The sequence below is a fragment of the Colius striatus genome, chromosome 19, assembly GCF_028858725.1.
Source record: "Colius striatus isolate bColStr4 chromosome 19, bColStr4.1.hap1, whole genome shotgun sequence".
Classification (NCBI taxonomy): domain Eukaryota; kingdom Metazoa; phylum Chordata; class Aves; order Coliiformes; family Coliidae; genus Colius; species Colius striatus.
Genome location: NC_084777.1, coordinates 375,760 through 400,340, shown reverse-complemented (window position 1 = coordinate 400,340; position 24,581 = coordinate 375,760). Strand labels below are relative to the sequence as shown.

Below are 24,581 nucleotides of genomic sequence, written 5' to 3'. Positions count from 1 at the left end.
TGATCATTTTCCCTAGGAAATTAACCCCTCTCTAAATGCATCAAGTGAGCTCTTCATGGTGTTTCAATCATTGTTGTTTTGGCTAAGCAAGGAATACGTGTTGAGCTAAAGTGGTGACAAGATGCAATTAAGTAAAATATGATTGAGTAGGTTTCAGTGTTTGCTCAATAATGTTTAAAAATATGGTTGTGAGATCAGAATGAACATGCTAGATACTGTCTTCCTCAGGGGTCTTTATTGCACCATTACCAGATCTGTAATGGTGGCACAATGAGATTTCCTGCACTCAAAATGGTTCCTGAGTAGTGTGGTCCTTGGTTCTGCTACTGGGCTCTTGGCCAGGCAGCAGCACATTGCATGGTTGACTGTTGAGGGGATGATTCCTACCATGCACTGCTGTTCTCAGCCCCCATTTACCACAGCACTATGGATTACACCCTGTATTGTGAGCAGTTAGAGGCTGGTGGTAAATGTGTTTCACAGTCACAATACAGAAGACAGTTATTTAAGTAAAGTGTGGTGGTTGGAATCACTAAGATTGAAACACTCTCCTAGGCATTTTGATCTCTGTTTCTTCTTTAAACTCTGTCATCAGAAACATCCAGATCACTTGGCTCAGTTGCTGCTAACCGTGCCTGAGATGTGACTCACATTAGTCTCACGATGGCTGCCGAGTGGATTTTTTCGGACCTACCCTGCACAAGTCAGATGACTATTACCAGGTTCTTTGATGAGGTCATTGCTACTCTGTCAGCAGCAACTCAGCCACCTCGCTGCGCCATCATTGCGTGGGGAAGGTCCTTTATGCCAGCAAACCTTCCAGGGATGATGTGAACCCACTTACCTCTTCCTATTGTGCTCAGGACTCCCAGTTTCCTTAAGGATCAGAAGTGTATCCCAAGCCACCGCCTCAGGTGTCCCAGGGACCCCAGCTCTGTGATGCTGCTAGGGATGCTGCAAGCTGGGGTTTGAGAGAGCACCTCTTTGAACCATGTCATAATAATTCTGGTTGTCCCCAAAAGTCACTAAAAACTAACAGCAGAATCCAGAAGGAAGAGAAGGGTTTTTAAAAGCCTGGAGCTTGCTCACGACAGTGAAAGGACAGAGAGGCTACTGAAGCACATCAAAGCCTTGGGAGCTGGAGCTAAAATCTCAAGTGCTCAGGTTAGTGCTTTACAACATCCCATGCCCCGTCATGCATTTTGAATGGCAGCTGCTCCCGTGCGTGCGAGTCCATCTCCAGCCCACCTTCCTCGGCGCGGTGGCACAGGCCAGTTGTGCCCACAGCTGCATGGCCAGGGCTTCAGGCCTCAGTTTGCTCCAGTTAGGGGCTGCTTGGGTGCTTGCTTAGCTCTCAGCGTGCACCTGAAGTCTCTCGGGTTTGGTGGGACTTAAGCACAGTCTTGCTCGTTTGAGGCCTATCTGAATAAACTGACAACTATTTGCCCTCCTTGAGGATGCAGCTGGGTCCCCTTGGTTCTGCACACCTGATTTCTGCTCAGCCGTGACTGTGAAGGGACTGCCAGATACTTTGCATTGGGAACTCTGTTTTTAAGTGAACACCCTATTTTTTAGCTGTGTATGGCTGTATTACTTGTATATTTATATATTCTGTATTTATGTTATCGAAATGTAGTATTTTGTAGCTGTCTGTTACAATTTGTTTAACTTGTAAAAAATATGACTATGCTCTCTCATACTTAACCAGCTGCCTTTCACCGTAGATTCTCTGCTCCTTTCTCTCTGTGTTGGTAACAAACCACCATAATGTATGTAGATTGGATTTTTTTTAATTTAATTACTTGTCTTTGTTAAATTATTTATTAGTGTTTTTAAATTTCATTTCACTGTAATTTTTTTCCTGCCACCATTGCCTGGCAGCTAAGCTACATGAGTTTCTCACACATTATGCTCCTTCCCATATGCACTTGCGTGCACATACACAGAAAAAAAAGAGAGAGATTACACTTCAGTATATTTGTAAATAAAAGCCACCTGTAAACAAAGCAGGATTTTCTTTCAGTGTGCAGTTTTTCTTCTTTGCTTTTGCAGACTGAAAACATGTTCTCTGTGTACTGTGGATGGCACCACTGTTCTCTTGGGCAGGAAGACTAGGGGACTGTGACAGCTGAGCACTGCAGTGATGTTCTTAATGTTATGGAACAGCAGCTCAGGCTACTCAGTGGGTGCCCTTCTTTCTTACAAGGGGAGACACAGCAAGGACAAAGGCAGGGCTTCCACTCACACTGTTCTTTGGCCTCTGGAGGTTGGGAGCAGGCCATGGGGGTAGGGATGAGGACAGTGAACTAGCTCCAGAACTATGCAGCCAGATAACCTGGGCCAAGGTTTTTTAACCACCACTGTTTCTCTGCTTAAGTGACAGAGAAGTAGCCATGTGGTTATTATTGTATTATCTTAAGCAATGCAATTTATCCTGAAGTGAAAAGCCAGCAGTACTGTGATTTGGAGAAGCAGCACAAGGAGAGAGGCGCAGGGCTGCAGGGGAATGAGGAAGCCCAGCCATCCATCTTGCTGCAACTCAGGCTGGCTGTGCCTGGGGACAAGGAGCCAAGCCAAACAGCCTGCCTTGGCAGATGAACTCTGCTGCTCTGCCGACCCCTGCCATGGACGGTTCATATGGGAAAACAGAGTGCTAGTATCCTGGTGTTCAGGCTCACAAAGTCCTCTTTGCTGCCAGGTGTTTGTGGCATGTGCAAGGAGCACACAGGGACCAGCACAAGAGCCCTGACCAAGGACCACACATCCCTGCCAGCCCCTGAGCGCCCCGCATGGCCAGCAGGTCAGTGCAGGCAGGGGCCTCACTGGGATGGGCAGCAGGAGCGTGGCCAGCATGCCTGGACTCAGTGACATTGTCCAGAGGCACGTGTTGTATTTGTGTGACCCTCTCGTTGTGCTGCTGTACAGGATCCTGCTGAAGCTACACTTGGTATTCCCAGTGTCTGAACCACAGTCATACGAGAAGCGGGGCCCTGTGCTGGAGCCAATGGCTGGCCTGTGTCTGGCCAAGCACGGGCTCTGCGGGCCAGCAGGCCAGTCCAGGCGCTTGCCAGGCACTGCTGCAGGCCACAGGCTGGTAGAAGGGGCTGCTGGGCCTCATTGTGAGCTCAGAGCATCTGCTCTGTCCGAACTGCCACCAGCACTGCCCCAGCACAGGCCAGCATGGCAGAAGCCCTGGCAAAATGGCATGTGGTGGCTGTGGTGATTTTGGAGAGACAACAGGATTTTTTTTCCTGAGGCAAAATGCGTGCAGGGGGAAGCTGCATGCTAAAATAGCCAAATGTGCATAAGTATTATCAATGCATTATAAAGTATTCATCTAGTAATGGCAAATTGAGACCAATATAAAATGATAGATACATGCTGATGTCTCCTGGGCCATGTAAACATGAACTTCAGATGAGGTTTGATCTGGTCACATCTGATTACTCATTGCCATTCCCCACGTCCAGAGACATCACAGTTCTATGCCTCAGGCATAAAGTCCCAATTTATATTTTTGATTAAAGATTAGAGCATTCAGTTTTATGGCTAACGATATCACCAAAAGGACGAGCCCCATGTCCACCTCCTGCTGCTGCTCACACCATTTTTTCCCTTGGCCACACTTGTGCAGCAGGGTGAGTTCATCTGGCTTGAAAAAAACAGTCCATTAAGGACTAAAATGGCAGCATTTCTCCTGGAACAGCTGCTTAATCTGACTTGTGCTATAAGCACAGGGCTGCAAGAGTCAATGAGAGAAAGGGAGTGCACTGGGGACCTGGAGCCAGGCTGAAGGAACCCCCAACTGCCCTTCCTCACATAAGCCACCGTTTCACCAGTGGGGATGTGATGCTCCCCAGGTGAAGGCTGTCAGAGAATCACCTGGCCTCTCCCACTGCAGTTTGCACATCATGTGTGCTGCATCACACAAGGCACAAAACATCAAGAGGCAGTAACTCAAAGACATAATAAAAATCGGTCATAAGTGTTTAAAAGGTTTTTTTTCCCCAATATTTAGTTCCTAAGGACATGCACAGAACTGCTGAGCCTGGGCCTCTGCTAAAACTCTCTGCAAGGTAAGGGAGGGAGGATACATAGCCCTGAGTTCGACCTGCAGGCCCGATCAATAAAGCATCTTTGTTCCTAGTCAGCACCTTCTTTGCCTTATGCTATCCAGCTCCAAATTGCATCATCCCGTCCCCCTCATGCTTGTTATTGGTGGAATGTCACCAAGGAAAAATGAATTGCCATTAGCAATTGGTTTCACCTAAGTCAGAGTTAGCTACTCAAATATTCATGCTCTGTGTGCATCTAATATTTATGATGGAAGAATTACTGAGTTGCCTATAGCCATTTCTGAATCTCCCAAAAAAGACAGGTGAAAGAGATCAGCAAAAATGGGGGGGGGAAGATGATTAATACATTTGGGGCTTGGTGTTCTGCATTGTTTGTGCTGTGTTTCTCTTTGCTGTCAGAGAGACAGAATGAAGACTGATTTATATGCCACAGCTGTAGCAAACAAAAGCAGCAGCAACCAGGGAAATGGCTAGAGGTAAAAATGCCGGTGCAAAGGGCTAAAGGCCTGCACCTGGGTACTCCTTCTCATGCAGTCTACCCCCTCCTTGCAGCACCTTGTAAAATCAGATTATCTGCTGGACACGGGAGTTCAAACAGCCCTTCAAAAGATTTGTCTTAATAATTGCTGCCTTATCTTAACTTCTGGTTTTTTATCAGCCAAACTGCTGCTGGGAGGCAGATCCTGAGGATAAGGTGCTGTCACTCTTAATTATTATTACCTCTTATAATGAAAACACATTTGTTCATCCTCCTGTGCACTTGGAAATGTTGTAACTAATGAATGTCTAGTGGTTTATCAATATTTTTAATAACATAAAGGAAACATTATGAGTATACCCCCACTGTATAAAATAGTGCATTAAATGCCATTAAATAAATAGTGTACTTGCTTCTCATTTATTTATATTCAAATATAAAAGAAATTAGTAAGAATGAAACATATTTTTACATTTTCAGAAAACTGTTCTTTCCTGAAAACCAGATTCTGCAGTTAAGATGCTGTGGGGCTATTTTCCATCACAGAAGGAACATGGTAATTAGCACTAGAACCAGCAGGTACATTCTGAAATGAGAGAGATGATAGAGAATGCTATTTCTTTTTTTACTTAGGATGGGAAAACAAAACAATTCTCTCTGAAAGCCCACTAATGAATTTGGCTTATAGTATTTATCAAAGCAACAGCCACCATTTGCATTCTCAAACTGTTTTTTCCTCATACGTTGAACACTAAATATTGATTACTTAGATGAAGTGAAAGCACACTGTCAGTTGTACCTATGGAAGACCTTAAATTGAGAAATGATCTGCTCATATCCATCTCCTTGGCCTGCAGCTCCTCACTTGGGCTCGGCAGTTCCCACTGGTGAGGGGTTGTCCTTTCCAGCACAGCAGTGCACTGTGCCAAGCCCCAGGGCTTTGGCTTCACTGCTGCTGCAGATCACAGGATCTAGAGTATCACACGGTGAGCAAGACATGATACTAGATGTGACCTGAGTTGCAGCCCAAACTGTGGAGGAAAGAAAAATCATACTAGGAGGAGAAGTTTGTAGAATGGGATGTGAATTACAGCAATGCACATTTTACTTGCTCTGATCTACCCTCTGGATTTACCTTTTCACTCATCTGCTCTCTGGATTTACATTAACTGATAATCATGTTGCCTTTAGTTGAGAAAAGGGCATGACATTCTGTCTAGACTAAAAGGGGAAATGGACTGATAGTTTTGCATGTCTTTGGGATGGTTTGGCCAGAAGGAACTTTGCATGGGACTACCATGACTATTGCTTACTCAGAAATCTTCCTGCCCATCACTTGTGCCAGCTAGCCACTGATGAACAACTAGTGAACACAAGAGCCATTCCCAGTAAAGGTGAGGGTTGCATTAAACCCATGCATAGTCAGATGCTATCTGAAGGAAAAATTATTTTGGAAGATAGGCAGATAAAACATTTTTTAATGACAAGCATTTCATAGTCCTCACTTCAGTCTGTGTCTCAGCCAGTGACCTGCTGCTGCAGCAAGCACATGGCTCACAGAATTTAAATGCTTTTCTGAGGAAAATGTTTCATAACGCAGCAACCTGTAGTATTAAAAAGAGGAACATGGGATATGAAATGCCTTTTCCTTCTAAACACCCATTCTATAATTACCATGCTCTCTACCCCCGAGGGACTGAGTCTGTGGGTGTTGTGTAATGGTTATTAGCTGCACACCCACAGACGGCCAAGACATGCAGCTCTCTCTCTACCACACCTCCCTTGTTAATCAGGCTTGCTTAATTTGCTCCTTTATTCAACTGGTAACAAGTAAACTGGTGTCCAGCAGAACACAATGAGTTACTCCTGATCTGATTACCAGACATCTATCCCAGCTGGGGCATTCCCTCACACCTGTGTTGTCAGATTAACATCGATAGGGAGCTGCTGATAAGCACTGCTCAGAACTGCTCTCAGGGTGCATTCCCTTGATCTTTCTCTACACCTTAGTGCTACATGAACAGCTTTTACTTTAGGACTGAGAAGAGGAACCAGGTCATTATACTCCCAATGGCAACAGTCTTTCATACAGGATACAGGAGTGGAAATCTGCTACTTAGTGAAGTAAGTAACTTTTGGTTTTATTAGTTACTATAAAGAAGGAGAAGCCCCCAAGCTCTATGCATTAAGCAGAAAGAAGCAAAAATGTGTTTGAAGGCAGGTTGCTAATAGGCTGGCAGCTCCAGGGATGCACCAGAGATGTGGCTTCACACAGCAATGCAGCCTCTATTGTGTACTCAGAGACATTTCTGCTTGTTCCCTTACCCTCTGTATCAAGTGATTGACACAGAAAGCTGGAACCAACATCCCAGTACTAGTTCATCTGCCTGTCTGACTTCTAACAGCAAGTCAAAGAGTGAGTCTCAACAGCAACATTTGATAAATGCTGCTTCCTGCAGTTTGCAGCTATTCTGAGCATGAGTCTCAGTTCAGGCATTTTTGTATGTGTGGAGTTGTTGCAATTACATGATCCGTTCTTAAAAACACTCTTTTTCTCACTGATATATCATTAGTTTGCAAAAGGCTTAGAAAATGAAAATGCTGGACAAGTATGAAATCTGATTGTTTTCAGAAGGGCTGAAGCAGCAGTGGCCTTCCACATACTCCTGGTGCACTCTGTGATGCTGATAGAGACCACAGTGACAGCCAGGAGCAGCCCGACACACCATCGTTTTCAATTTCTCCAATGATGCAATCTGCAGCTCCTGAGACTGCAACTTGGCACAGAAAGGATCAGCTGTTTGAAGTTCCTGGTAAATTTGCATTTGAATTGCATTTCTGTGAGACCAATGAATGTTTCTTCACTTTCTTGATCTCTGAAACCTTTGCAAGACCTTTCAAGCACTAAAGATTCCTGTAAGACAACTAGAACATGCATGAAAAAGTACAGGCTTTTGAAATCCAATCTTCTCCAGCTTAAAATGGAGGTAGTGCTAGGCTGTTGACAGTAGGTCTCTGAAGAGTTTCAATATACTTTTTATTCCATGGCTCTGGCACCACATAGGAAATTAATTCAGCGACAATATTTTCATTAGATTATAACCCCAGTTCTCAATCTTAGGCACATTTGTATGCTTGTAATACATTCTAATTACTTGTAAAGAATAAGTCTGTGTGCTGCTTGGTTTATTGAATATATTAAATTAATGAATAAATAAATTCATCTCCATGCTGGGAATGCCACTCGACGTCAGAGCTTGCCGCAGAAGGAACCAGAAATGCACTCTGCTGTGCTTTTGGTAAACGACATGATCTGTATTGTAGGTGGACTTTTCTGTCTCCCACAGGACCAACGATTGAGAAAAGCACTTTTCAACCCCATAAATAACAGAAATCATGTGAAGAGCCTTTTTATTTTTTCCTTTCTTTTTCTAAATGCTTTTCAGCAGAACCAGTCTGTGTCTGAGTTCGGTACCTCACATGGCTTCTCTAGGATGGAGCTCTTGGGACATTCACCCACTCTTCTGCTTTCACATATTTCTAAGTTATGCAGAGTAGGAAGGAAATAACAGAAACATTAACTAAAATGTTGACAGTAATGGAAAAAAGTGTCAGAAGTTAGTACTGTGTAGTATCTGCCCATATTACATTTGTCTGTTTAACTTGTTTTATGTCATTTTTTTTAAAAAACTATTTTAGCCTGGAACAAAGTCATCAGAAGTGAGAGAATTTGTTTCTTTTCTTTTCTGAAAAGATGGGCAATTCGCTGTATTTTGAGAGGGCTATTGAATTTCCATAGAAGAGACAATTTTCTCTGTTTCCTCAATGCAGAACTACAAGAGGTTCATCTTACCCCCTTTTTCATTGGTTTGTTGCCTACTGACTTCTCCTTTCATGGAATGATTTTCTTCTCTGGCCCATATGAGAAAAAAGTGCAGGTCTTAGCATGTAAGGAAGCCAACCTGGTATTCTGGCACCAGTTGTCAGCACCATTCCCTGGAGCAGTGGCTTGGAGAGCACTTTAGTTTACAGGGAAATGCTTTGTGTTTCTCAGAACCATTGCATCCCTTTCAAGGGCCAAATCTTCTGGTAATTTGCCTTTCAAACTCCAAAATGCTGCTGGTTCTGGATCTCTTCTTGCCAGTGGGATCCTGTGACATCAAGAACAGCATCTTCAAAGCTACTTACCAAGAACATGGATAAGAGTACGAGGGACTTTCCACAGGAAAGATCATTCCTATTGCATCTCACAGAAAATGTGGGTGAGATTGATTCAAGAGGTAAAAGAAAATTGCCTCCTGGTGCTGGAAAGCTGTCATATCAGGCAAGGGGCTTGACAGTAAGACTAGGGCAAAGAAAGGATGAAAATGTGTCTTCCAGTCTGTTGAAATAAGAATCAGCACAACAAGAAGATGCGTTTCTTTGTGTTCTTCGGGCTGCAATGCTTTGTTAGGGAACTGTTCACCCATGTGAAAATGCAGAACCCTGTCAACCTGCCAAGTGAAACTTTGGGTGATCAGCTGCGTAAGTGCTGGTAGCACAGGATAAAGCTGCCTTTGGCTACTTTCAATTACACGCCCAATTCTTTTAAGACTTCTGAATATTTGGGACAGGAAAATATGCAGAACTTGTTTGTTTACATCAGATTGTGCTGTGTTTTCAGGTTTCTCAACTGCTTTCAGAGCATGTGAGCACAGCCCTAGTCCTTCCCCTTCCACATACCTGCTAACTTTGTCAATACAGCAAATGAATCCTCTCCAGGAGAAAGAAGCCGTGTCAGGCTGATGCGCAGAGTTTCGTCATTTCAACAAACTGGGAGCTGGAGCAGAGACAGACATTAAACAGTGAATGCTTTGCAAAGCAAAGTGTCAGATACCGATGCTGCAGCAATGACTCAGGCAGCCCCGGGAGGCATTACTGCTGTCTGTGCTGGGCTGGGCTGGAGGAAAGTGTCATAACCAAAGGCAGATCTTAGCCTTTCATCTTTCAGGTACTGCTGGAAGCCTGGCCAAGCACTGCTGGGCAGGACAGATGAGAAGTGAACTTGCTTTTTCTCTGCCTCCATTGAGACAAGACAACCCTTGCAGGACTCACAAGGCTCTGAGTTGACCTCTGGGTAACTGTTTTCCTGCTGTGGGGCCTGGCAGCAGCCTCTGTACCCTGCAAGCATCACTAGGGAGTTTTGGCAGGAAGCTCTAAGCATCTCACCTACTTTAGAACTGAAATATTTTTTGTGGATCTGGATGCTTTCAGGATGGCCTGCCTGTGCAAGTAGCTTTTTTCCATGGGTGATTGTGAGTGAGGTCTTTTGGATGAGGAACTCACTGAAGCTGACAGCTTAGTTGCTTTGAATTTCTGTACAGCTTTCTGTTCTGCACCAGGGTGGTGCTGAGCCTGCCCTAATTAGCCCAAATTACTGTACCTACAAAAAAGCAGGAACTCATTCTTATGGTACCTTGCTTATCTCTACACAGAGCTACTGCAAAGACATGCCCCTGAGGGGATCACAGTAAATTTCTGGACTTTAATGCACATGTTCAAACTATTATTCAGACTCGCACACCAAAATTCTTACTGCTTTCAGCAATTTTCAGCTTCTATTAAAGAATGCTGTATCTTTTCTAATCTCCTCAGAACATGCAGCAGCATTAAGATGTTGGGAGGGGCATGCTGAAGAGCCCACCTCCAGATGGCCAGAACAAAACAGCTCAGGACTGTTAAAGTGTGACAAACCCATCCAGACTTGCCAGTCTGTGCTTTTACCAGATACTGCTTTTCCTACATTATTCTACTTATGTGCTTCAAAAGGAACCATTCCACAAGGGTAAGGAACACTGTGCTGCTCCTGCTAGTACTACTAATGAAGCACTGCCTCAATAGGCTGTCAGAGAGGACCTTCTGAAAGCTCGAGCTGGTATCTGCAAGTCTGGAATATTTGTGTTTCTGTACCAAAAGCAACAATTACACCACAAAAAGAAAAACAAACCTCCACAGACTGTAAGTAGGTAAAACCAAGCAGGTTTACGCAAAGCAATGGAATAATATTTTATCAGTCATCATTGTTTTGCTTTGCCAAATGGTCCCTCGTGACACTGGGGGAAAGTGGATTTTTTTTTTTTTTTTAATTCTTGTGCAAGATTTGACAGACTGGAATGAAAAGCTAACTTACCAAAGGCTGGGGAAAGTCCAGAAGGGTGAGTTCTGAACCAAATGCTTATGTGACTAAAGCTTTTATTAATGAAAATACAATGGTAACAGTAATATTTCAATACAATTGAAAACTAAACACAATGTTTACCTGACATGACAGTTCTATCTTATAATCTTTTTTTTTTTTTTTTTTTTTCTGAAATAAGAGTATCTGAATAAGACAAATTTTTCCCCCCAAAAAATGCTCTTGCAAAACCACGGTATGTTCCAGATACTTGTCTCGAATTGGTGTCTCTCTTTTGCCTTGCAGTCATATAAAAAGCAGCCTCCGTGCTTCACTCTGACAACGTGAGGATTTTTTACACTTTATTTCCTTCAAAATAAGACACTCATCTCTTATCTGGCCAAAGATAAGTCTGACCTAGATCCTTATCTGAGGCAGAATGGAGGCTGGTGCTAGTATACAGCTTCCAAGGAAGCAGGAAGAAGCATCTTCTCATCCACTTGGCTACTGAGGCCCTGCTAGTGCCACACTGACAGCACAAAGACAGTCTGTGACAAGTTGCCCCAGTGCCATCTGTACCTGGGCCTTCCCTTCGTGCCAGGCATTGAGTTCTGGGTGGTTTGGATGTGATGGTGTGATGGGGTCAGAATGGGTGGGGGGCTGCCCCCAGAGTCAGAGCCAGCTCAGGACCAGGAGAGGAGCAGAGTGGAGTCACAGAGCATCAAGCAAACCTGAAAGCACATCAAAAATGGGCCCTATATGAACAATCCATCTAATATTCTGTACAACTATTGCAGGTATTTAGAGTGTGATTGTATAAAAAGAATTAGAGAAAAACCTCTTCAGTACATTCTCCTGTAAGCAGATGCTGTAAGAAGTTAAGTCCTGCAGCAGCTCAGAGAAGTGTCAGCGTACCATTTGATGGGCTCCTGTCAGAGAAGGAATTTACAGGCACTACAATTCAGGGAATAACATTTCTTTTCAGAAAGGCTGCCAAAAAGCATAGATGATTATTCCAATCAGATAGAAAGGGCAGGGAAATGTTTAATGAATTAAAAATATTCCTTCATTGAAAAGAAGTTTATATGTAAGGACTGTATGGGTGGCTAGGAGGAAAAAAGTGGACGTTTAAAAAGAAAACAGTATATTTCATCTTTCTGAGCTGTAACATGATCAATGTCTTACACATGTGAAAATGAAGAGGTGTTTGTGGTGTTTCTTTTCCCTTTTTGCAGGAGAAACAATCTTCCCCTCTATACTTGAGTCTTCACATCATTTACCTTCCAGACTTAAGATTGCTAAGGGCATGCAAAAGGAAAGCACAAGGTTAAGTGATGAACATTGTCAAGGAGGTGTGCAGAATTTAGCAGCACATCTCGTCAGACAGCAGTAGGCTGAGAAGAACCTGTCTTTGGACAATGCAGAATACAGTTGAGTATGAATCTGGTATACACATTGTGATAAAAAAGATGAGCGACATAAACCACTAGCACAGTGTGTGTGTGTGTGTATATATATATACACTCACACATTGGGAAGGGGTTTCCAGGTAAGGCCCACTTGGGAGAGGTGCCCCACGTGCTCCACCTGTAGGACATCAGCAATTCCACAGCATGTACCAGAATGCCTGTGTCTGAGGAAAGGCAGATGCACCCAGGAACAGGAAGCATTAACAACAGAAGCTGCTGTGTCCCCCTGGAAGAAAAACGTCCCACTATTTTTGTATATGCCCAAGTCACATCAAGGTCACGAAGCTGTTGCTCACAGACTGGCATTGACACAGTAGATAACAACACAGCCACTGCTCTTGGCAGCATTTCAGAGCAAGATTTTCACAAGGATTAACTGTTCTTGAACAATTTCTCCAATATAGGAGGTACAAATATTCTTTTCTTCCCAGTCAGACATACAAGACTTTCTTGTTCAAACACTGTCCAGCAAAAGGGAAATATTGTGCTCTACTTATGCAAAATGCCTTCAATGACTGTAGTCAATTCTATGGGCGTTGATGGGAGGGCAGGACTGGTCCACAGGGCAGCCATCTCTCCAGCACTCAAGCCCTGCAGAGTAAAAATCATTGGCACATTCCTGTCCTTGTATGGCTTCAGGTGATTTCAGACAGTAACTCTTGTCTCTTCTCAATATCACAAAGAAACCAATGGGTTTACACTGAGCTGCTCCCTCATCATACTGACACTCATGAAGTAAATCTGTACCAGAGATCTTGTCCTTCTCTAAGAAACCAGTAGCCACAACTAAACAGGTCTCTAGCTCACAATCAATGTTGTCATCTGTGGTGGCAAGTAGAGGAGATGGTAATTCCCCGAGCAGCAGTCTGATCTAGAACAAGGATTCAGAAGTGTCACCATTTCTGTCATTCCTACTTTCAAGTATGGCAGCACGTGGTTTGCTGTCATTAACACCTCGGTTTTGCATCAGAACTTTGTTCCCTGGCTTGTGTTTCTAAGAATGCATATCAACATCACATATGCATTCCTTTCTATCAGAGATTTTTTATGAATAGCTGCCATAATAAGCTGATATGAATCTCTAGATTTTTCTTGCATTTGACCGTGCTGATGTGGGTATCAAAGCTCTAACACATCAAACAAACACAGGTAAGCTGGCTCTTGTTCACACATCAGAAAACAGCATATCTCCAGGATAACTCATCCTGGGGTCATCATTCTCCTGCCTCAAAATGGATGTTCTGACTTGCTGTGTGATCCGGCCATTAAGTTCTCAACATAATAAGCAACACCTGATGAAGTTGCTTGTATTAGCATTGCAATGCTTTGTTAAGAAAGCAGCCTTGGGCTTCTCTGCTGTACTGAATGGAGTACCTCGGAGAAAGATGGCTTCCAAAATCCCATCCCCGATCAGACCATATCTGTGCTATGGCCTTCACACAACTCATCCACTACTTTTTGATTTCAGGTAAGAAATGTAAATGCAGGAACCACATATGATGGCTGATTGTTGTCATTCCAGGATCTGTTGTATTCACTCATCAGTCAGTCAATAAGCATCTTGCCTTAAAAAATGACAGTATGTGACATCTCTAGAAATGCAGTTCTGATGAAAAAGTTGTTGTTCAACCATACCAAGCACATCACACTCACTCCAAACATGTTGTGTCACTCAGAGACATGAATAAATTTTCCATGTCTCCATGTACTCAGTTGAGATGGGTAAAATTGGGGGGGGGGGAGGGGGGAAAGGTCCATTTTTAAGTGCCTATACTCTTTACACAAAGTTTCCAGCTGAATATTTGTATTTTCTGCTGTGTTTATGATCTATTTTTAGTGTAATCAACTCTAGAAAATTTAGATTTACTCATTCTGAACTGGCATAGAGACTAAACTTAATACACCCTTAACTGCCCATCCTCTTTATGTGTGCTAATTCTTAAGAACTCTCTCTAATAGCAAAGTTTGCTATTTTTTTGTTTCTTTCAAACTTTAGATCCTATGATGCAATTGATTTGAAAATCTGAGAAGAGACAGGGTGTTTATGTGGATGTCATGAATATTTTCAGCTGCAATTAGTGCAGTGAGCCCTTCCTGCAAACAAGTGAAATATTTGTTAATCTGCAGTTCTCCACCATCATGACTCTTAATGTGTTTCTTCCCAAAAGATTACAGAATGTGTAGCAGCAAGATAAACTGCTATACCTGCTAAATCTTGGATGGTGCTGTGTTAAGGAGGCCCAAGTGCTTTGGAAAGCACTCAGGTCTTTCATCCTCCAGGCCTGGAGGAGAATGGGCATGTCACAGGCAAGAACAGGTTGTTCCAAGAAGCTGGCTGAGGTGATAGGTGGCTTTTCCAGGGATATACCTGACCCCTAACTGATACCTCTGTTGCCACCTCGGAGCCCTGTGTATTACTGTAGCGACATCAAGGATACTCCTTTTTTTTTTTTTGGTCTGAATTGTAGTAACATGTAGGAGTCTCCTAGCACTCTAAGGATGCAATAGAAAGACTCACATTATATCAGCAGTGATCTAATCTATGATGGCTCCTCCTAGATGAACAATTCACATTTGAAATGAAGTACCTGTTTTTTTTTCCAGAAGCACTGGGCTTGCATCTAAACTGCACTGTGTATATTCGTTCCATCACTTGCATCTGCAAACATGACACTTTTTTATTCTGTCTTTTTGTTTTGTTATCAATTGCTTCCTTGCTTAGGTCACCTCTGAATATGCATGTTATTGGTGCCTGTGGCTTTGTGTGGACTGCAACATCCTTTAGAAAGCCGGGTATTAAATGGGTAGTTGGACTGTGCCCTATTCCAGTCAGCAGTGGATTGGGTGCCAGCAGCACCTGAGCCCACGAAGTTGAGCCAGGTGGCTTCTCAAAGTCTTGAAAAGACAGTGGAGCAGCCCTAAGTAAGAGCAACACTCCCTGTCCTGAAATATGTTTCACATGGAACTTAATGAGGCCAAACCTGTGAAGAGCTGCTATTCCAGAGTGAACTTCTGTGTGACACAAATGGGCTGGGAAGGCAGTGTGAGGATGTGTTCTCCTGCCATTTCAGCACAGACACAAAAAAATTGATGCTGAGATAGTATAAGCATAAATGGGCTTTGGTCGCTGCTGATGTATTATTGCTATTTCACATGGCACTAACATTACATTAGTAAGTAACCCATTCAAATGGTTAAATGCAGTTTAAACTTCAAAAATGGTGACTCCAAAAAAAGGTGCAGTAGCATGTGTGTAGTATATAGTTCAAATATATATTTGAAATATTAATTTGAAAAAAATCTCCCATTAAGATTCTATTTTGAGGGGCTTAATAGCTTCTTATTAAAGAGCAATTTCTTCTTTAATAACCTTCTATAAGGAATTGTATATAATCCACTAGTAATAAAGTGTTACCAGATGATGTCATAGACAGTAGTTGCAATCTTTCTCCCTTTCAAAAGTGTCTGTTGAATAGTTTTAAGATGCAATAAAAAAACTCCAAAACCCTATGTTATAATCAATCACAGTGAATCCTTTATGCATGTATGGAATTCTAATAAAGAACACCACCATTGTGCTAATTACATCCTGATCTTGTGTATGAGCTCACTTAGAAGCTAAACAGGATCAAGAGCTCAGAAACCACTTGCTATGTGGCTCGCAAACAAACAGGAGATAACACACAGGTAAGGAGCTGAGCCCTGAGAACACCTTCAATCTGAAAAAATTGAATGTTCCGATGAATCTGATAAAAATTAACCTTTTAAAAGTGACACTTAACAGAACATGCCATGAAACCCAGCCCAAACTTTTTTATCCCATACAGAGAATATTTTCTTCTAATACTCCCATGGACTAACTCTTTCTTCCCTGCATTCTGATGAAACTTTGGTTTTCAGTCAGTTTTCAGTCCTAGTTATTTGTGAACTCAGTGCAAGGCTAAGGGAGAAGTTACATTATTTAGACAATGAGAGAGTGCACACAAGAAAGAGTTTGGTTCTTAAAGTAATTGCGTGTTCAGTATTTCAATGAAAGCTGAGACTACAGCCACAAACCCCATCTCCAAACCTCTCATCCTCTCTTACCACTGTCAGAATCCTCAGAGCAGAACTATAACAGAAACTCCCTATAGGAAAAAAAATTACCTGTGGCCTGCCATTCCTTTTTGTGCTCTCTACTGGGCATCGTGCAGCATGAGCTGGTTGAGTACAGAGGCACAAGACTTTCCTCTGGATTTGGTTGCCTTCTGTACATCATGGTGGCCACTGAATGTTTCCATCTGTCCAGTCAGCCCAGTTATTAGTGTTTCGTACTTCGGTTGCTACAGCAATGTTGTCTGTTCTGATCGAAGTCCATCAGATTTTTAATGAAATCACCATCCAAAAGCTGAAAGAAATGTTATGGGAAGGATTAGTTGAGTTTCAGGAAATTGAATTAGAAACAAAAAATGTTAATTGATATTCAGTAATATTATAGCATCTAGATCCTAGAAATGCTCTGGAAATCCTAGACCAAGCCACTGAGTGATCCACCGTTTCAGTACTGTGCTCAGTAATCTTATCCTCAAACAATTTTAGTTAGGGACACTCCCAACATCTATCTCACAAATTACCTACGGAGTCACATCCCCTGCAGCACTGGTAGGATATTGTATCATGCATCTTTTTTAGCTTATGACTGGAAAAGATAAGATCTGAAAAGAATTTGGTGGTGAGGTAGGTGATGAAATTCTGTTGCTGTGTTTGAATACATCAGGCAAGAATTGCTTTGAGTCCTGAATATGTATTTGATTTCCGCAAGGCTTCTGGGTGAGCATCTTTTGCAGAGGGAGTACAAGCACTGATATGCAGATAAAGCACAACAACTATCAATAATCCAATGACATCTGAAAAATCAGGAAATACGTTATTCCAAAACAGTAAATGGACTAAGAGCCACCCGTGTCTTTAACATTAGATGCATGAGAATGTGATGTTGCCTGTGTTGCCTTGAGTTTTATTTGTATGCATAGGTAAATACAGCTTAAATGATCTCTTTAAAGATGCTTATCAGTTTCCACTACTCTTTGCACTGAAGGCATAGAAACAGTTATACAGCAGCAGGGAGAAGGAGAGCACTACAGTTTTGACCTTTCTCCAGCTCCTTGTGTATGATCTGTGAAAGGACATATTTTTATTTAACCTTCAGCACTGGGTGTTGTCCCTTTGATGTTCTGTGCAGAGGTGGACACAGGCAGCTTCTTAGGTTGATATGCAGAATAAATGACATTTAGGCACTACATATGATTGAAATATAGGAAAGGTGGCTAGATGCTGGGATGCTCTTGGTAACAATATGCTTTACAGAAACAAGGATACTGTGTGGTGATTTCCTTTAAGGCCCAGCAGGTCAATATGCAGTGAAGCAGGTAACAAAGTCAGGTCCTAATGAGACAGGCATAGCTTGCACGGCCAGCTCTAATCTTGCTGAGGCACAAAAGGGTAGAAAACGCACATGCTAGGATCTGCCTGCTGGCTCCCAAGCTGGGAGAAAGGTAACCACAAAAATACAGAAATGAAGAGTGGAAAAAATGATCCTGTACTTTTTATGCACCTACATCAAACACAGTGGGGAAGCAAAGTTCCAGCACCGGAAAACAGAGAGTACCATTTTCTGATCATCATTTTCTGATGACTTGTCTGCTTGCAGCTGAGTCACACCTTCCTGTTCACTCTTGCATGGAGAGGTACCTGCCAGAGCTGGCAGATTATCTTGACATCTTTCCACCAGGGTAGCCTGTTATCTGAGCATGGACCAGGGCTTTGCTTTGTGGAAAGGATCCTGCCCGAGGAAACCTTGCAGTGGGGCAGCACAACTGGTGTGACAGCTTCCCTACTGTACTGCTCCCCTGCAAAGAGTGTGCATTCCAGTCTCAAGTCTGAAATGTTCCTTTCTCACCCCTTTTATGTCACCATGCATCTATATTTCTACGCAAGGGCATTATCCCTTCTTCCATTTTACCTTTTAATAAAGCAAACCAAACAAAGAGATATCAAGCCCCTGAACATCAATGGGGAGAATACATGCATATTCTTGGGCTGTCCAAACTATAGACCCAACATCCTGAGATGCAGCAAACAGCTTCCCTATTGTCCAGGCTACCCTAGCTGAGCTGAAAGGAATGGCCCAGGGGCGGGGGAGAGGAGGATCAGCTGTGGGCCTGATCCCAGCTGCATCCAACCAGCTTTGTTACAGACAACAAAGAGCAGAAGAAAAGACTTTTGTCCTTTATTGCAAGAGCTACCAACCTCCCATCTCATTGGCAGGGGTGACGATTAAACGGAGAGGATTCATTTATTGTTTGGCACTTGAGATCTCCCAGCAGTAGTCCACTCCAGGCTGCTAAAATAATGGGCGGTGCCTTGTTTTTGTAAATGACTCAGTGTGGCTTTGTCTCTTTCTGTGCCAGACTACACAGCCTGGAAGAGCTGGTTGGCAGTGGTGGAGAGATCTCACTGAGAGATGGCTGTGGAAAAAAGATAGAGAAAATGTGTGAGAAAAATTGCCATGACAGCCTGAAGAGTGAAGCAAGGTCTCCTTCCAGTGAACCTGGAATAAGCAAACAGTGCTGGGTTGACAAGCGTTTCACAAGGGCTCCAGAACCCCATCTATAAAATCCCTTCTGGGAGGACAGGCAACATAGGCTACTTATGCTAGGACCTATAGCCTGGAGTGAGTTTTATGGAAGAACTCTTGACCCCTGCAAAAGGGCATAACATGAGAGCAAAAACAACACTGCTGCAGCAGTCTGTGCACTTTCCTGTAAGAGCAAGAACTTCCCACTGGCTCAGCCAGGGAAGAATGAATCCCATTCAGGGATGGCGGCTTGTTCTGCAGAGGGCTGCCACCAGACACCCCTTCCTGATGCTAATCCTATTCTTCTTCTGTGGATCAAGTAATTTTTGTGCTAGTATTTTTCCTTGGCTAAAGAAAAAAGATATTTAACCACAATAAACCTGCTGCCAGCAAGTGTCAATCTTAGCTTCTTGGGTCTATATTATAAGCACCAGCTACCAATTTCTCAGTGTCATTTACTTTTTTACTGCCGAGGTACCTCACACATTGACACACATCTCCTGGTAGTGCCGGCACTTTGCCACCCTCCTGAAAGCAAGCATGTGCAGTCCTCCAAGACATGAAAGAAACTTAATTAGGTTTAGTGCTAGAAGGCACCAACAGCAATGTTTTAAATATTCTCTTGCAACACTTGTTTGTGAGTGCACGAAAATTCTCCTCCCAAAGAAATACTTTCATTAGTTTGGAGACCAGAGAAATACAGCCTTGTGAGATTTAAACTGTGCTTGATTAGCAGCCTGCCTTACTCAGAAAGCTTAAAAAAACCCTCCTCCTCCACATTCAGGTAACTCAATCATTCTAACAGAGGCTGGAGAAGGACAGCATCCTCATTGCATCCTGTTAAACCGGTGAAGAGAGGCAAGAGCAGCACACATTCTTATTATGCAAAGCCTTGAAATAAGCTTTTAAAAATCTTTTTGCAACACTTCCAACAAAACAAATATTCTATATTTTGGTAGTCATTTTTTCTAAAATTAAACAGATGCTGGTAAAAACTGTCTCAGCTGTGGCCTGGACCCAGTCTTTTATGGCAGTAAACAACAGTTCCAAATATGGATTTATGACTCTGATACCAACTACTTGGCTACCACCATCCACCAGTTAGTCCTCGTGCACATCCTCAGAAGAAGAAAGGAGCAAAGTTTATTTTTAGAACAATTCAGGTGATTACAGTCTCTGTTCTGGCCTTGCACGCTCACAGCAGCCATACCTCCTTTTAACATGTCCAGAACAGCACCTGATTGCTGTAAGACTCATTTCTGTACCCTGGGAAACAGCAAAAGAGAAAAACTGTAAAATGGGCTTTGAAAGAGGTGGCTGAGTGAACAGAAACTCAAGTGTGGGGCTCCTGATGCTGTGTGACTTTTGGTAATTAATTTACCTTTTCTTCACCTTGTAGATACTCAAATGAACATCACGATTGGAGGTTGTGCTGTCCTCACACCGGAGTTACTGTTCATTGCACTATTACATCCTGCATTCGCCATCACTTCTGCAGCAGATTCCCATCAATGCTCAGACTCATTCACCTGCATCACTAAATGTCAGATATCAGCGTCACTGTGTATGTTAATTGAAATAATGTATTAGAAAACATTTTGGCTGTCATCTGAACAGAGTGGGAAAGGGCACTCAGAGGCTACAGGTCCCCGTGTGACACCTGGCACAATGCTGGCAGTCCACCGAGGTGGTGTTTGCCCACACGCTGGTGCTGGCTGTCCCAGGTGCTCACCCGTTGGCGAGGGGAGGATGATTCCCTTGCTCACCAGGCACCTCCCCGTGGCAGCCCACGCTCCTTCCAGCTGCCAAGAAAAACAGCGTTTCACCAACTTTCTGAATTTTGTTTTATTTTTGCTGAGTGTCCTCAGCACACTCATTAGTTCAAGCCTTAGAATGAGCTGAAAATGAGTTACAGATGGGCACTGAGTGCCACAGAATGCTACTATTTGTTCAAGACCCTTTATGTACATCTCTCACCCAAAATGCAAACCATAGCAAGAGCTGGCAAGAGACAGTCAATCTCCACCGCTCAAATAAAACATAGAATTAAAAATACATTAATAGAATTAGATACACATATTTTTACCTTCTTTTTAGAAAACCAGTCTTGAAAGGGAAGATGCCAAGTGAGAAACAAATCAACAAGCAGAGACGAGAGGCTGGATTTGCTGCTGTGTCAGCTAAGCAACCAGTACACACATCAGCACCAAACACTGCTTCAACAACGTGTCCTCCTTGCTTTCCCAGTGCTTCAAATTCCTCCCACACTGTACATCTCAAGTGATATCCAAAGGGAATCACGTGAATCGTGTCTCATTGTGCCTCCATGCATCAGCACTACCAGGACCTCTACCACTATGACCTGGATATCATCATCCCCCTCTAGACACTCAGTTCCTGGGTTCCAGTAGTGGGATGGAATTACCAGCACTCACAGCAATACACTCACACAGGGATGCAGTGACATGACTGTGGGAGATGAAGGAAGGAAGATCCATCCTCAGGAAGAAGGAGAGAGCAATGAGGTTGCACCTCAGTGAAGTTTGGTGTCTTCCTTTGGAACAGAACCACTAAAATCATCCAGGAAATCAAAAGGAGAATGAAATGACATAAGCTAGGATTCTATTGCAAGTGCAGTTTACAACCTTGAAGTTTGGCATAAATTAAATCACATTTTTAATGAGGTAGATGTATTTTCTCTGAAACAAGACAGGCACAATTCAACACACTTAGACACCTGTTTGATGACAGGAGCAGTAGAAAGTGGTTGCTGTCTGTTCTGCTGCAGGAGATAACTTCCATTTTCTGTACCAATGCTTGCTTGCCTCTAAGCGTTCTCTTGTGGCAAGAAAAAATTAGATTTTTTGTTACCAAGTCCTGAAGAATGCTGTAAAAATAACGGTTGTGGATTCCATTTTCCATTCACAGGTAAACATTAGAGTGTCAGTCTCTGACAGGCTTGAATGTTGTACATGTAGTAAGTGAACATTACTGTCTCAAGGAGGCATCCTAGAGATGCTGCTTTTGACAGTCTAGTCATGTCTGAACTGTCATTTGAAGAACTGATGGAGGTTTCTTCCTTCTCTGGCCATGTCTTGTTCACAAGGTCTCTTCTAAGAGTATTGAGAACAATAATTTGTTGCTGTTATCAAAGGATGAACATGATCAAAGACTCCTCTATCCAACTCATTTTCAACATTGGTATCAGAATTCAAAGAATTATAACGAAGATCAGAGTCTCGGTTAAGTCAATGAACTTGGGTAAATTCAAGTGGCAGTCCTGTGTGTAGAGAGTACTCAGTAAATACACAGTACTCTGTTTTATGCAGCTGCAGACAGTAAAGTGTACACAGCAGCCCAGCAAATGGATTTTGCAGCTTGTCTTTTCCATGACACTTTGTTGCTTCATCATCGCTTGTGGTTTATTTTGGCAAGCCCACATCGTCACTTTTCTCAAAATCTTCTGTATCTTAATAATTCCAAGCACATTTGGGATTGGAGAAGCAAAGAAACTAGATGCATTGTGCACAACTGGTAACAGTTCTCTGCCACGCCTGAGTAACAGAGGAAAAACAAATCTCATCTTCTGTTGGAAGAGGTCCCATCCAAGGTACAAGTTGTGTAAATTGCCCTTAAGGAAAAGAGGGAAAAAGACATTTGCTTTAGGGAATCATTGTTCGGGTTTTTTTAAGTTTTGGGAGTTTGATTTTTGGGTTTTTTTTCAACAAACAATTTGATTTTACTATGAGGGAAGAGAGGAGGGAGTCCTGCCAAGTAGGACTGGGACACCAGTTCTGCTGCTACATTTCCTACCAGCATAACACTTCCACAAACAGAAGCAAAGTCTGTGGTGAGTGTCTTGTATATCCCTCTGTGCAGAGTCCATGGACTGCACAGAGTTCGCACTAACGTGGAGCAGTGGTACAAAGGATGGGTGGTAAGGTATGGTATTTAGAAATAGGGGAACTACCTCTTCACCAGTCTAAACATGACTTCAGACAGGAAAACTGCCACCTCCTATCCCCTTCATTTCATCATGCTTGGTTAAAGCATGTCATGAAACTCAGTCACACAACTGTGCCCATTTATGTGCCTACCACTGCCTTTGCTCTGCATATGTATTAAAAGAAAGGCTATTTGAGTTGGAAATTCTTTGTTGTTTCCTTTTTTTTTTTTTTCCCCCAGAACAGAAGACAAAACCCCAATTATTATCCAGGCAGCAGGTTACTCTCCATTCCTTCTGGCAGCTACTCCTTACTACAATGCTCTTAAAACAGTACACTTGGAGAACATTTTTTTTCAGTCTTGCAATGTATGGTTAGTGTTAATGACAGTAATTGGCAACTGTGTCATTTCACACAAGGTTGTCATCCTCTCTCGTCAGTATCTCTAAATATTTCCTAGCCTACCAAGGCAGCCTCAATTTGCCACCACTATAAGAGCCAAATATAGACAGAGGAATTGGTACCTCTGTGTACTTCTTTCAAACCCAATTGTAAGATGCAAATCAAAGAAATTAAGTATCTTTCTATAGATTTCCTTTCCTATAGTCTGCCTTCTGTTCCTATAGCTCTCCATTCTTCTTTGCTGAACTTTGCTCACAGAAATTGCTGCTGTGCTCATGGATGCATAAGGTTTCTTCCTCCCATTGTCATTCAGCAGGCAAACACTCTATGCCTATGAAATGTTGGTCAGCACAGTTGTCCCATTTCCTCATGTACCACTGATGACTGCAGCTAAATCTTGAGAAATTTGTGAAGCTGAGTAGTTAACCAAGCCATACAAACGCTCTGCCAGGTCTTTGATTGTCTTTACAGGAAATGGATAAGAATTTGGAGTTTCCTAAAACTAAGTGCTGGATGCTTCCTGGACACTCCTAGAAGACACACTCGTGTCACTGGTAAGGAACCTGTTGGGTATTGTAGGTGGGAACAGATTGCAAACTGTATTTCAGAGAAGGAGAACAGGTAACATTAATACACAAATTACAAAAGGAAAGAAGAACCCCATTTTGTTTCTAGTCATGATGGACATGTAGTACCCTTACGCTATTTCCATAGAACTCTGACAGATTTCCATATTGCCTTTTTCATGGCACATTTCAGAATACAGTTGGAACCTGCAGGCCAGAGCAATGTCAAGAAGTGCAGTTAGGGACATTCCCACAAATAGTTTCATCTTGGGCAGATACTGCTTTGTGATCACAGCAGCTGGAAGTATCGGGACCCGAATTGTGGCAGGGAAAACATAGTTGTAGTTACATGCATAAAGTTTTATAAAGTCTTCAATGTATGTGCCTTGTCAGAATTTACAATAATTTAAGGTGCTTATTATTCCTCCAGGCATGGAACTCATAAATATTACTCAGTGCTATTTGTCATTGGCTTCTCTGTCATGCATAAAGTAAAATTAAATACTTATCTCTATATCGTTAGCATATTAAACATCACGATTTATGGGGTTTGAGATCTTACTTGCTCTGAGAACATTAACTTCCTGATGAAAGATCTAAATGGAAATAGGAGGAACGCCAAAATACCCTGGAACATAATTAAGGATACTGAGGTGCGAAGAAGCCTTAGGCATAGGAATGTGCACTTTTCTTATTTCCACTTTCACGGTGGGCGAGTTTTCTTTGTTCCACATTCCTATCCACTGTCCCAATGTGCCACCTTGTTTCTTTGTAAATAGCCATCAGATGAAGAAAATGTGAGTGCATTCTTATATGGATTATCAGAGAGAAAGACTTCCTTTCTTAAAACATATCCTTGCTACCTGCAGTGAAACA

At 42.7% G+C, this 24,581-nt stretch overlaps 1 long non-coding RNA gene across 1 annotated transcript; it reads right to left on the bottom strand.

The window, feature by feature from the left end:
- Window positions 1-9,259: 9,259 nt before the first annotated feature.
- On the bottom strand, window positions 9,260-20,317 carry LOC133627265 (uncharacterized). The gene is made up of 4 exons (XR_009820050.1): window positions 20,175-20,317; window positions 18,466-18,683; window positions 16,324-16,564; window positions 9,260-9,373 (listed from the first exon to the last, which is right to left on the bottom strand). It is a non-coding gene; the product is annotated as an uncharacterized LOC133627265 (long non-coding RNA).
- Between the last annotated feature and the right edge of the window lie 4,264 nt (window positions 20,318-24,581).